Raw genomic sequence first — 14926 nt, forward strand, 5'->3', positions numbered from 1 at the left:
CCCCATGGACTGCAGCACGCCAGGCTTCCTTGTCCATCACCAACTCCCAAAATGTGCTCAAACTCATGTCCATCGAGTTGGTGATACCATCCAACCACCTCATCCTCTGTCTTCCCCTTCTCCTCCTGCCTTCAATCTTTCCCAACATCAGGGTCTTTTCCAATGAGTCAGATCTTCACATCAGGTGGCCAAAGTATTGGAGTTTCAGCTACAGGATCAGTCAATGAATATTAAGGACTGATTTCCTTTAGGATTGACTGGTTTGATCTCCTTGCAGTCCAAGGGACTTTCAAGAGTCTTCTCCAACCTCACAGCTCAAAATCATCAATTCTTTGGCGCTCAGCTTTCTTTATAGTACAACTCTCACATCCACACATGACTACTGGAAAAACCATAGTTTTGACTAGATGGACCTTTGTCGGCAAAGTAATGTCTCTGCTTTTAAATATGCTGTCTAGGTGTGTCATAGTTTTTCTTCCAAGGAGCAAACATCTTTTAATTTCAAGGCTGCAGTCACCATCTGCAGTGATTTTGGAGCCTAAGAAAATAAAGTCTGTCACTGTTTCCACTATTTCCCCATCTATTTTCAATGAAGTGATGGGACCAGATGCCATGATCTTAGTTTTTTGAAAGGTGAGTTTTAAGCCAGCTTCTTCACTCTCCTCTTCTCAGTTTTACCAGTTTTACTTTTATCTATTTATCTCAATAAGGGTTGAGGAGGGAGGTAGAAAACCAATAGGTGATTTGCCTTTTACAAAGGTCAGACCAGTGGGAGGTTTCGAAGGCAAAGCTAATTATAAGTCAACCTTTGTTCTGGGGCCTGACATAACTGAATTGAATTCCACCTATCATGTCAGTAAGACTATAGCATTTCATCTAGTTATATCAAAGATACACCTACCATTCTAAGAAGGGTGTTCTTCCTCAACCATAATTCCTCAGAGCTGTGATAGTCCCACTCCAGTTGCCACAGACGTTTTCTGTCCCCCATGAGAAAAGTTTCTTTGTAAAGGTGGTTTATTTGTTTGCTTGTTTATTGAGAGGCATCTTTCAAATTGTCTAACTCCAAAAATGGTTTGCTTGTTTATAGTAGAAAAATAAACCTAAAAAGGCCATTGCAATTTGAACTAAAATTCATATCTCGGGAATAGGAAGCTTGGTTAGGAATCAACATTTAGAGAGATGAGATTGAGGACATCAGCTTGCTGTCTAACGGGACTGATGCTGAAACAGAGATGAAGGGGGAGACATGGACTGGCTGCCGTGCTCTCGCCACTGTGCTTAGCATTTCATCAGGGGGAGAAGAGTTAGGAGAAACAGGTGATGAGCTATAAACAAGGTCCCATCATCTTCCATTTCCTTTCTGTCTTTTTGACAATGAAGAAATAGTAGTTTTATGAGACAGTTAAGAAGCCACTAAGATACTTCGAAGGTATTACCTTCAATGATGCTCTCTATCTTCTTTTTAGGGAATACTCAGCTCCTACAGCTGGAGAAGGAAATGGCAACCCACTCCAGTGTTCTAGCCTGGAGAACCCCAGGGATGGGGTCGCACAGAGTCGGAGATGACTGAAGTGACTTAGCAGTAGCAGTAGCAGCTCCTACAGCTACCAATGCAGCAAACCCTCATTTGAATTCTTTTAATAATGCACCAACAAAGAAAACATCGTTTGCAAAGTTGCTCTGGTATCCCCCAAGCTTCACTGTGGCCCCATGGATCCCTTAGCCCTGTGGGGCCAACTTCTCTTGGACAGTTTTGAGTGGGGTCCCTTCTATCTTCCATTATTTATAATCAGGAAGTTTCACTTTATTGTGACCATGTTCATACCCACATTCATGGGCCATGCCTAACTCATGGCAAACTGACTTCTCAGAACACTCAATATTCAGTCTCCAGCCAGAGCCACCGTATTCTGAGACCCATTACCATGCTCTCTCATTAAGCAAGAGCTGTGAAGTGAAGTCAAAGTCACTCAGTAGTGTCCGACTCTTTGTGAACTCATGGACTATACAGTCCAATGGAATTCTTCAGGCTAGAATACTGGAATGGGTAGCCTTTCTCTTCTCCAGGGGATCTCCCCAACCCAAGGACAGAACCCAGGTCTCCCACACTGCAGGCAGATTTTTTTTACCAGCTGAGCCACAAGGGAAGCCCAAGCAAGAGCTGTGATGCTCCCAAATTATCCTTTTGCTCTTCCTCAGGCATCTCTTCCCACATGGCCCCCCTAACCATCTTCTCTTACACTCCTGGGTGGGCTTGAGGGGACTTCTCTGAAACACACCTCTTCCCTAAGTTACAGATGGGCATGAGACATGGGCCTCTTCTACTCTTGTGTGTGCATGCTCCGTCGTGTCTGACTTTTTGTGACCCCATGGATGGTAGCCTGCCAGGCTCCTTTTGTTCATGGGATGCTCAGATTCCCCAAATCAATGTTGTGGGTTGCTGGGGAGTGGAGTCCCCACCTTCTTCTGCTCACACTCATGGAGCTCAATGGGTAGGAGTGGGGTGCTTCACCCCATCCCTTGCTCTCTGCCAACTCTTCTTCCTAGCCAGGAGACCTTTAGTCAAGAGAGGTTGGGGAGGGTATGTTTGTGTGTATGTGTGTGTGTGTGTGTGTGTATGTGCCATGAATTCTTCAGGGTCTTGCCACTTGCAGCCGCCAGTAGAATTGCACATGGGGAAAAAATATCCATTAACTGTATGAAGTACGCTTCTCTCTTTTTATTCTGTGCTCAGTTGTTTCCAACTCTTTGCGACCCCATGGATTAGGCCCACCAACCTCCTCTGTCCATAGGATTTTTCAGGCCAGAATACTGGAGTGGGTTGCCAATTCCTATTTCAGGGGATCTTCCCAGCCCAGGGATCAAACCCACGTCTCTTGCATCTCCTGCATTTGCAGGCAGATTCTCTACCACTGAGCCACTGATTGGAAAAGACTAAAAGTAAAGTACTAGCCACCACATTTTCTCCAGTGGTTTGAATCAGACAAGGCATGACTTACCTCCTGTATGAGCTGTTGGGTCCTACTCTGCCCAGGATTTGCAGGGGAGGCATCTGCTGCCCTAAATTCCATATCATCATGCAGTGTTCTTCAGGCAGATTACTGGAAATTGGTTCACTCAACACCCTCTCCAGCCTCCTCGTAGCACATAAATACTTATAGAAACCTAAGTATATGTTACATGCTATTTTAATTGCTTTATATTTATTTATAATTATTATTATTTGCTATGCAATGAGGGATGTGGGATCTTAGTACCCCAACCAGGGATTGAACCTGTGCCACCTTCAGTGGAAATGCAGAGTCAACCACTGTATCGCCAGGCAAGTCCCACTTTATTAATTTGTGCCTTCCTCATAAAACCCCTTTGAGGTGGATAACATATTATCTCCATTCTCCAGATGGGGAAAGTGAGGTCAAGAGAGGTTAAGTAACTTCCCAAAGTCGCAGAGCTAGTAATTCTGGTAACTAATAACTCTAGTCACCAGCTAGCGTCAGAGTTGGAACTGACACAGTTTTAGGATTCCGAATCTGTGCCATTGATCACTGCGCTGTGCTGCCATGGGCCAAAATCAACTCTGTTAGCTGAAAAATGGGGAAAATCAATTTTCCTAAATATTTAGTCATTAGACTCAAAACTATTTTACTTAACAATTTTAGTGACCAAAAGAATCAGAATTTATAATGTACACTCGTTTCCTTAAAAAAGAGTCTTGCTCCCCAAAGCATCATGCAAAAGCAAAACATATAACATTTTAAACTAGGAACTCCTTGGTGATCTGCTGATAAGAACATGGCAAAATTCCTTATCAGATTTGTAGTAACTGTTCTACTAAAAAAGATGTTAGCTCTTGCAAGGTCATTCTCCTTTAAATTTCTCTTTCAGCTTATGCATCCAGACTGTCTCCAGCTCAGCAGTAAGTAGCCTTTTAAAATTTTTTTATATTATATTTTATTCACTTATTTATTATTATTGGCCCTACTGTGTGGTATGTGGGATCCTAGTTCCCTGACTAGGGACTGAACCCACAACCCTGCATTGGAAGTGTGGAGTGGACCACCAGGGAAGTCCCTAAGCAGCCTTTATTTTACAAAATTTTTAACTTGTTCTCCATATAAGGAGCTTCTGACTGAGTGTATTAGCCAACTATTGCTGCATAATAAATGATCTCCAAATGGTAGCTTTAAAGGACAAAACAGTCATAGCTCCTAAAGATCAGGAATCTGGCCATGGCTTAGCTGGGTGCTCTGCCTCAAGCTCTCTTGCAAGACTGCAGGTTTCCAGTAGGGCTGGACCTTAATAGGTTTCCTTAATAGCTTCCAGTAGGGCTGGACCTTAATATTCAGCTAGGGGAGGGAGGGTCTGTTTCCAGGCTTACCTCTGGTTGTTATCTCAGGTGGTTTGGGTAGAAGAGAGGAAACGCAGTGGACGAGAAAGGTAAAGATGACATTCTGTTAACCCCCTGGGGGAGCTCAGCGAGTCATGTCATCCCTCTGGGCTTGAGTTTGTCCTCTCAGAAATAACAGGGCTGAAGCAGATAATCTATACATTTTATGGGTAAATGACCAACAGGAAGAATTCATGAGAAGGCTAGACAGGAATGTGTTTAGCTGTTGGGAAAAGGAAAGGGGGATAAGTCAGTGCTGAGTCACTAGGAAGTTACTGAAAATAGTTTATGAGATTAAAAACATATCATATTGTATACTTTTTCTAACTTTAACAAAACTTCATTTTGGTGTGAAGATTTTGTTTTGTAAATACAGAGCTCCTTTCCTTCTGGAAATAACCACCTACTGTTACCAAAAGCTATGTGTGGGGATTCCGCTTGCTCGCCGCTCAAAACCCAGTAAATAGGCCGATTGGTGGAAAGGAAAGTTTGCCTTATTTCAGATGCCAGCAACTGGGGGTGGGGGGTGGGGGAGGGTGGTAGACATCTGTCCAAAGGCCGACTCCCCACCCTGACAAGTAGGGGGTGAAAGCATTTACAAGCAGAGTCGGGGATGGGCAACATGCAGAAACAGCACAGTCATCTCTAACAGTCATCTTCAAATTGGTCATCAGTGGTCTGACTAACATCATCATGGTTGTTTTTGGTATAGTTAATCTTTAGTTCTGGTGTGCACTTGTTCTCATTTCTTTGCAATCAGTTCTTGGAATTGTGGTAGTTCAAGTCCTGGGTACAGTCCGGTCCTCAAGTAGTTAACTTCTCCAACCTGGTGTTTTGGTATCTATAAGACAGCTCAGAGGATATGGCTTAGAATATTATCTACAGTCCTTGAGAAAGAACTAAAGGTCCTTGACTATGTTTAATGACTGCATTAGTCTCCTTAGTGTTTTTGTTTCAGCATTTCTCACTTTTCTGATTAAATTTATTTTTTAACTAAAGTTTTCCACCAGCAATAGGCAGGTAGAGGACGTGGTGGAGGGGGGCAAGGACCATATGGTCCTGCTCCATTTCACTACTGTTCTTTTTCTTTTTCATTTCATTTCATTTCATTCGTTTCATTCATGCTGCATGGCATGTGGGATCTTAGTTTTTGACCACGGATTGAACCTGCACCCCTTGCATTTGATGTACTGAGTCTTAATCACTGGACTGCCAGGGAAGTCCCAACCACCTACTATTCTTCTCTTCAATTCCTTCCCTACCACACACACATATACACACCATTCACATGATAACCAGAGAAGCCGCCATGTTAGTGCACCATGATCCTGCCTCTGTTTGCAGGAGACTGGTGCACTTGTCTGAGCTGGGACACTCCTAATCCTTAGCTGATTTGGTTCTAGAGACAGGTGGTCTAGTCTGTCTTAAGAATCCCATGACCATGAACTGTGAAGTCAGGGCATTCAAGGGACTATATTTTCTCTTACTTGAACCAGAGAAAACTGGTCTGAAAAGTAAGGAGGAAACTAAGTAGACATACAGAGGAAAGCCACTGAGATGGAGAAAGAATATAGGCTGTGTTTGTATTTCTGGTTCCAGTAATTGCTGAGGCTGGACTGGTTTCCTGTCATTTAGTTTCTGAGATACAACAGGATTCTTATAACTTCCCCTTCTGGTTAAAGTATATTTGATTTGAGTTTCTATCTCTAGCAACCAAAGGGGGGAAAAACTCCTGACTCATTCACAAGTTCATTATAGAAACAATTGTCAAATTATTTAAAATATAAAGTGAAAGTGTTAATCACTCAGTCGTGTCTGACTCTTGGCAACCCCATGGACTGTGGCCCGCCAGGCTCCTCTGTCCATGAAATTCTCCAGGCAAGAATACTAGAGTGGGTTACCATTTCCTTCTCCAGGGGATCTTTCTGACCCAGGGATCAAACCCAGGTCTCCTGTATTGCAGGCAGATTACTTACTGTCTGAGCCATCAGGGAAGCCTATAAGAAAGAATATAAAAAATGACCAATAATTCTACCAGTTTGAGTATTTCTAATATCTTGGAATGTTTTTCCTGTTATCTCTTCCCTGCATTTTTGTAAAGGAAATTAGAAATTTGACAGGAATTTTAAATTCATGCTTTTTTCACTTAAGGATGATGTTGTGAGCATTTTCTTGTGTCAATTAATATACTCTTCATAAACATTTTCAGGACTGTATGACAATTTACGTTCTTGAGAAGTGACTGGATTTGATTGACTTTTTGGAAAGATTCTGGCTTCAGAGTGGAGATCAACTTGGAGATTAACATCCATAAAGACGAAATGAGAAACACTGAGAAAGCAGTCCAGGTGCTGCCCAAGCTGGTTAAGACGTGTGTGGTGACAGTGAGGATGGAGAGAAGAGGAAGGCCATTCGGAAGTCATGTAGTAGTTAGACTCCATAGGGCTTGTGTTTAATTAGGGTCAAGGAACAGGGAAAGAAGACATTCAGAGCAGCGAAGTGAATGGTACAGCCATTCATGAAGACAACTCTGGAGGAGAAGCACGTTTGGAAAGAATAAAATGAGTTTAATTTTGGATATGTTGAGTTCTAAGTGCTTCACAGACATTCAAGTCTTGCTATATGGGTAGCAAGCAGGAGATAAAGATCTGGAGTAGAGGCAGGAGATAAGGATTGGGGAGTCATTCATATCCACATGGTGAGTAAAGCCACAGGAATGAACAACATTATCCAGGAAGAGGGTTAAGAGTGACAAGGGACCTGAGGAGGATAGAAGAAAGAATTTCTGTTAAGGAGACTAGGAAGCAGCAGCCAGAGGGGTAGGAAGAAAACTAGGAGAGTGTATTATCATGGCGCCCAAGAGAGGAGATTTCCTCAAGAAGGAAATGGCTGACAGTGCTGGCCACTGAGGGAGTCAGTCAAGGTTTGGTGGGTGTTGATGGCCACCTCCCCTTCTTGGCTTGTCATGCCCATGCCTACCTGCTCCACAAGATGAGAACTGAGAAGTGTCCTTTGGGTTTGGTGACATAGAACTCACTGGGTTCTTGAGATAACAGTCTTAGAAGTTTGGGGTTGGGAACTTCCTTGTGGCTAAGGGAAGTCCAGCGGCTAAGACTCCATGCTCCCAATGCAGAGGGCCTGGTTCCATCCCTGGTCAGGGAAGTAGATCCCACATGCCACAACTGAGAGTTCGCATGTCACAGTGAAGATCGAAGATCTCGAGTGCTTCAGCTAAGACCTGGCACAGCCAAATGCATAAATTTTTTTTAAAAAAGAAGTTTTGGGTGTACTGAGAAGTGAATGTGAGATGCGACAGTGCTGAAGGGCAGGCATGGGGGTGGGGAGCACAGATGGAGGAGGAAGATAGGATCAAGACATGGGTTTTGTTTGTTTTGAGATAAGCTAGAGTGGGGCTCATTGTAATACTGATGGACAGGATCAGTAGGGACTAAAGGGCCATGTAAGTCACTCTGTTGTATCCAACTTTGTGTGACTTCATGGACTGTAGCCTGCCAAGCTCCTCTGTCCAGGGGATTTTCCAGGCGAGAATACTGGAGTGGGTTGCTGTTTCCTTCTCCAGGGGATCTTCCTGACCCAGAGATCAAACCCAGGTCTCCTGCATTGGAGGCAGATTCTTTACTGTCCGAGCCACCAAGGAAGCCCAGGACTATCTCCCTGAAATAAAGGACCAGGGAGACAGAAAATAGAGAGCAAAGGTTCCTGAGAAGATAACAGGTAATGGTAGCCAGTGTTCAGGTCATGGAGTCCTGGGGTTCCATGTGGGTAGAGGCAGTCAAGTCTTTCAGAGCAACAGAGAGAAAAACAGTGGAAGAAAGACAGAGGGAAGCCAGGAATGATGGGGAGTGTGGACTGGGAGCCACAACCTCCCTGAACAATGCTAGTTAGGTCCATAGTGCTAGAGAGGATTTCCTTCCTATCTTCTCTATTAATAAATTCTATCTTCTTGAGGTGGTACATATATACAATGGAATATTACTCAGCCAGAAAAAAAAGAACAAAATTGGGTTATTTGTAAAGATGTGGATGGATCTAGAGTCTATCATACAGAGTAAAGTAAGTCAGAAAGAGAAAAACAAATATTGTATATTAATGTATATATGTGAAATCTAGAAAAAATGGTACAGGCAAACCTATTTGTAGGGCAAGAATAGAGATTCAGCTGAGATTCAGCCATAGAGGATGTGGACACACGGGCGGAAGGGGAGGCAGGATGAATGGGGAGAGTAGCATTGGCAAATGTACAATACCACGTGTAGAGAGCTAGTGGGACGCCGCTGCATAGCATAGGGAGCTCGGGTGGTGCTCTGTGACAATGCAGAGGGGTGGGGTGGGGGACTGGGAGGAAGGCTCCAGAAGGAGGAGGTATACGTGTCCATGCAGCTGATTCACTTTGCCGTACAGCAGAAACTAACATCACATTGTAAAGCAATTATGTGTGTGTGTGTGCTCAACTGTGTCCATCTCTGTGCAACCCCCTAGACTGTAGCCTGCCAGGCTCCTACATCCATGGAATTTTCCAGGTAAGAATACTGGAGTGGTTTGCCATTTTCTCCTCCAGGGGATCTTCCTGACGCAGGGATCACACCCATATCTCTTGCGTCTCCTACATTGGCAGGCAGATTCTTTACCACTATGTCACCTTAAAGCAATTATACTCCAATTAAAAAAAAAATCCTATCTTCTCTATTAATCTCCAGTGATGGCTCTATTCATAAATATCAAAGCCAATCTTTCATAGTACTATAACAAGTCTGAGACCAAATTTAGACTAAATTCATCTCCTCCTGAATTAACTTCTTCAACATGTATTTATTGGGTTAGAATTATACAGTAAGGTTACAATGTCCAGGCACATCACTTCTGTATCCTATTGAATGTCTCTAATTAAAAGGAACCTCAACTGCCAGAAGCCAGAATGGAAAGAGAAGCCTCAAAAAGAGGCCTGTTGGGCTTCCTTGGTGGTTCAGTGGATAAGACTCCACTGCCAAAGCAGGACACATCCACACACGGCATGGATATCCACACGGAATGCAGTGAAGTTGAATCCTTACCCTATTTCTGGGCATTCTATTCTCTTCCATTGATCTGTGCGTCTGTGTTTGTGCCAGCACCAAGTCATATACCTTATAAGGGGCTGGTATCTAGAACATACAAAGACTCTTAACTCAAAAAGACCACACAATTAGAAAATGAACGAAGACTCTGAATAGACATTTTTCCAGCTCCAAGGAAGATAGACCAATGGCCAACAAGCCCATGAAAAATGCTCAACATTGTTAGTCAGTCATCAGGGAAATGTAACTAAAAATACCACTTAAGATGCACTAGGGTAACTCAAATAGGAAAGTCAGATAATAACCAGTACTGGCAAGGTGTGGAGAAATGGTGATCCTCATAAGTTGCTGAGGAGAATATAAAATAGTGCAGCCACTCTGGACTACAGTCTGACAGTTCCTCAAGAAGTTAAACATAGTTAAACAATGACTATGTGATCCAGACATTGCATTGCTAGATACCTATCCAAGAGGAATAAAAACATATGTCCACAAAAAAACTTGCACAAATGTTTCTAACATCATTAGTCAATAATGTGGAAGATGCAGAAACAACCCAAACTAAGGAATGGGTAAACTTAGTGGTTTGGATGGATATGGACCCATCCAACAGGTGAAATGCCCCAACTAGTGAATGGATAAATCAAATGTGGTATGTCCATACAACAAGCTATTATTAGGCCACGCAAAGGAATGAAGTTTTGGTACGTCCTATATATACTGATGAACCTTGAAAACATTCTGCTAAGTGGAAGAAACTGATCACAGAAGACCACATACATGATTCTGTTTATATGAAATGTCCAAAATAAGCAAATATACAGAGACAGACAGACTAGTAGCTGCCTAAGGCTGGCAGCTCATGGGGGTTGGGAAGTGATAACTAAGGGTAAGAGTTTCTTTTGGAGATAATGGAAATGTTCTATAATTTATTGTGGTGATGGCTGCACAACTGTGAATATATTAACAACTATTGCTTTGTACACCTTAAATGGGTGAATTGTGTGGTATGTGAATTATATCTCAATAAAGCTGCTACCTGTTCCCACCTCCAAAAAAAGAAATTCTCAGCTAAAGACGCTTGCTCCTTGAAAGAAAAATTACGACCAACCTAGACAGCATACTAAAAAGCAGAGACATTACTTTGCCAACAAAGGTCCGTCTAGTCAAAGCTATGGTTTTTCCAGTAGTCATGTATGGATGTGAGAGTTGAACTACAAAGAAAGCTGAGCGCTGAAGAATTGATGCTTTTGAACTGTGGTGTTGGAGAAGACTCTTGAGAGTCCCTTGACTGCAAGGAGATCCAGCCAGTCCATCCTAAAAGAAATCAGTCCTAAATATTCATTGGAGGGACTAATGCTGAAGCTGAAAGTCCAGTACTTTGGCCACCTGATGTGAAGAACTGACTCATTTGAAAAGACCCTGACACTGGGAAAGATTGAAGGCGGGAAGAGAATGGGACAACAGAGGATGAGATGGTTGGATGGCATCACCGACTCAATGGACATGAATTTGAGTCAACTCCGGGAGTTGGTGATGGACAGGGAGGCCTGGCGTGCTGCAGTCCATGGGGTGACAAAGAGTCGGACACGACTGAGCGACTGAACTGACGGAAAGGGCAGCTTCCTTCTCCCCAGCCTGTTCTCGCTGGGAGTCATGAACACTCTAAACCACCTGGTCTAAGAACAGGGGTACCCAAAAAGGCAGCTCACGGGGACACAGCCATGGACTGTGTCTCTGAACTGAGCAGCCATGGGCGTCAGGCTGGAATTCATGGAGCTCAGCTGCCCTCTGTCTTGACAACTTGGCTCCTTTCTGCCTGAGTCAGTCCAGGATAAGTTCTCCTTGTGCCGACAACACTGAGCCCTTATTCCCTGGCATGTGCTATGTTATTGTGAAGAAAACCGACAAATTTTGAAGCTGCTCACACAGTAGAAGCATAGATCAAACTGGTTAGGCACAGGCAAGAAATAGCATGTGGTACATTACGTTTTTCTTACCACCTACTATAAACAGAGGCTGTTTAATGTCTTGGCATTTTGCTCAATTTTTAAAAAAAATCACAAAACACTTATTTACTGAATTCTGGCTGTTGTTTCCTGGTGTCTCATAGCTCAGAGGATTTGGGGCAGTGGTGCACGTTTGAGAATGTTATTGCACTTGAAAAGGCTGGTGGGGCGCCTTGGAACTGGATGAACGTATGGGTGCTCTGGGAACTGAAAACACTACAGTTATTTGATTTTATTTAATTAAACAAAAGATTCTAATTCACAGTAAGGATTGAATCACATACTCATCTAGTTTAATTTCGCCACTTCCTGGGAGGCAAGGGACAGGGTGGGTCAAGTATTCAAGAATTCTGGGAAATCAGAACCTGTAACCAGAAGCTCTGTGGCAGGACGAAATTCAGCCTCCTAGTAGAAATAAGGGCATTTAGAAACGCCCACAGGCATTGAGGATATATAGACACAGTACCCCTTAAACAAGCCACAGGTAGTCCCACATTTGGAATCTGGGGAGAAATCAAGGAATTTATCTTGAGGTAGGAGAGAGCTGAAAGGGTTAGTTGTTACAAAAGCCCTTTATGATGCTCTTTGAGGTGCTATTATATAAAATGCATTGGAACTCTACCTCCTAATTTAGAGGAATTTTCACAAGACCATGCTGAGTGAGACAAGATAAGGAGATATGGGGACCTCCCTGGTGGTACAGTGGATAAGAATCCTTCTGCCAATGCAGGGGACGGACAGCAGTTCAATCTCTGGTCTGGAAAGATTACACATGCCACAGAGCAACCAGGTCCACACGACACAACTTCCGAGCCCGCACACCACAACTATTTGAAGGCAGTGTGCTCTAGGGCCCAAGAGCCCCAACTACTGAGCGTGTGCGCTACAGCTACTGAAGCCCATGCGCCTAGATCCTATGCTCTGCAACGAGAAGCCACTGCAACGAGATGCTCACACATCACAACTAAGAGTAGCCCCCGTTTGCCACAACTAGAGAAAGCCCGCTAGCAGCAACAAAGATGCAAAGCAACCAAAAACAAACTGTTTTTTAAAAAGAGATATGGGTATAATCAACACCCTCCTAAGTTCATATGGCCTCTCAGAGGGTTCCTGGCAGAGCTGGTTCCCATCGCTCACTGCAGTAACTTACGTGAACCTTTCTTAATTGCTCACTCTTTGACGCTGTTACTTGGGATCACTTGCCAGATAAACAAGTTGCATTCAAACATTTGTCTCAGAGTCTTGGCTATTGGGTAAATCCAAACTAAGCCACCAAGTAACTTTCCTGGTGGTCCAACGGTTAAGAATCTGCTGGCCAATGCAGGGGACACAGGTTCAATCCTTGGTCCAGGAATATCCCATCTGTCACAAGGCAACTAATCCCGTGCACCACAACTTCTGAAATCTATGTACTTTAGGGCCCGTGTGCTGCAATTAGTGAAGCTCATGCTCCCTAGAGCCTGTGCTGCATAGCAAAGAGTAGTCTCCGCTCGGCACAAGGAGAGAAAGCCCACGTGTAGCAACAAAGACCCAGCACAGCCAAAAATTAACTAATTAATTAAAAAAAACAAACAAAGACATAGAGACCTTAGATGGCAGCCACAATGAACCAAAAACAGCAGGCTGACTTCACATACCCTAAGCCTCCCATGCAACTAAATGTAGGGAACAGAGAGGAGTTCCCCCAGATACAACTATTACTGAACATCCAGTAAATCTTAACTACTGATATATATAATGATTGAATTGAAGTCAAGACTTGATCCAAGTAAATTTGGCCATTATATAATTGTGATACTTTTCTGCTAAGTCAGTAGTTTCTGGAAATCAGTAGTGGGCAGGGGCAAGAGTATATCCCGTGTACCGACATATCTCACTGCTAGAAGATGCTCAGCAAACCTTTGGAGGTAGATTTTGAATATCTGAAGTGCTTAAGTAGCCACCTTTGGAACTTGGATTCCTGTTTGGGGTATTTCAAATGTTAACTGCTACTGGTTAAGTTTACACACACACATACACACACCTCTGTTTACATAAAGTATTTAAATGACCACATAATAATAGCTAACATTTGTTGAACATCTACTATGTAATAGACACTTAAGAGGAACTCATCATTAATCCTCCAAAGCTCCAATAAGATGGATTCTGTGAATGCTGCCATTTTACTGAAAGGGAGGGATGGTAACTCCCTCAGCCAAGTCCCACAGTTCATAAGTTGTGAATCAGGGGTTCAGATTCAGGTAGTTTGGTTCTAGAGAGGCCACCCCTTAACTATCACACACCTCAGCCCCTGATGGGGGCCGCTGTCAGTCAATGTAGAAAAACACAGAAATGTGACATTCATAGTATGAAGAAACTTGAGAATCTGACAGGGAAAGATGACTGCCTCACAATGAATAAGCAGTGAATAGCTGGCATCTGTGCTGGGCAGGCAAGCGCACAGCACACTCAGAGCTGGGGGGAGTGGCCCAGTGAGACCCCGCCCCACAGCTGGCTGGCCCAGACTCTCCACCCAGGATATGGAATGGGACCAAGATTCCAATTCAATCTAACTGGTCTCTTGAAAACAGTTGTTGTTGGGAGTTTCATCCCACTTCATCAACTGGGAAGACAAGAAAGCTGGTGTGCAGACCTAAGAACAGCAAAGAATGCTCAGAATAGACTACATGGGCTTCAGGGAGAATTTCCTGCTCAACCCATGGCTAAGATTTCACACTTTCAATGCAGGACCCAGGTTCAATCTCTGATCAGGGAACTAGATCCCACATGTTGAAACTAAAGATCCCATATGCCGCAACGAACTCACCTGCTGCAACTAAGACCCAGAGCAGCCAAATTAAAAAAAGAAAAAAAGACTAGATGGGCTTCAGGAACAGAGACCCAATAGCATCTCTAACCTCCACCTTCAAACTCACAGTCTCTCTTTTTGTCTTAAGATACTGTAACCCAGGGTTCTAATGGATGCATCCATCACATGTTTTCAAGTCAAAAAGAAAAAAAAAAAAAACACCACATGACTGCTTTAGGAAGATTCACTGGCAACATAAGAGAAGGGACCAAAAGCAGAGAGAAAGGAGTTTAGAATGATGATCCAGGCAACAGAAAATGATGGTGCAGAGATGATGGAAACAGAAATAGGGGGCTCTGGGTGGTGGGGGTAGGGAGAACTTGAACACTTCGGTTACTTCTCTGAGTTTCATTGTATCTTCCTGGTTGCCAGGTAGTTTTATAAGGATAGAGTTTCTCTTCTCTCATAAAAGACTGATATAGCTCTAGGTACCTTTTCACCCTCTGTTTAGAATTAATTCTTGAAGGGTTTGTTTTAAAATTTTTCTATGGAATTCCCTGGTGGTCCAGTGGTTAAGATGCCACACTTCCACTGCAGGGGGCACAGATTCAGTCTCTGGTTGGAGAAAGAGGCTCCGGCATGCTGGAGGTATGGCCTCCTC

The sequence above is a fragment of the Muntiacus reevesi genome, chromosome 14 (assembly GCF_963930625.1).
Source record: "Muntiacus reevesi chromosome 14, mMunRee1.1, whole genome shotgun sequence".
NCBI classification, from domain to species: domain Eukaryota; kingdom Metazoa; phylum Chordata; class Mammalia; order Artiodactyla; family Cervidae; genus Muntiacus; species Muntiacus reevesi.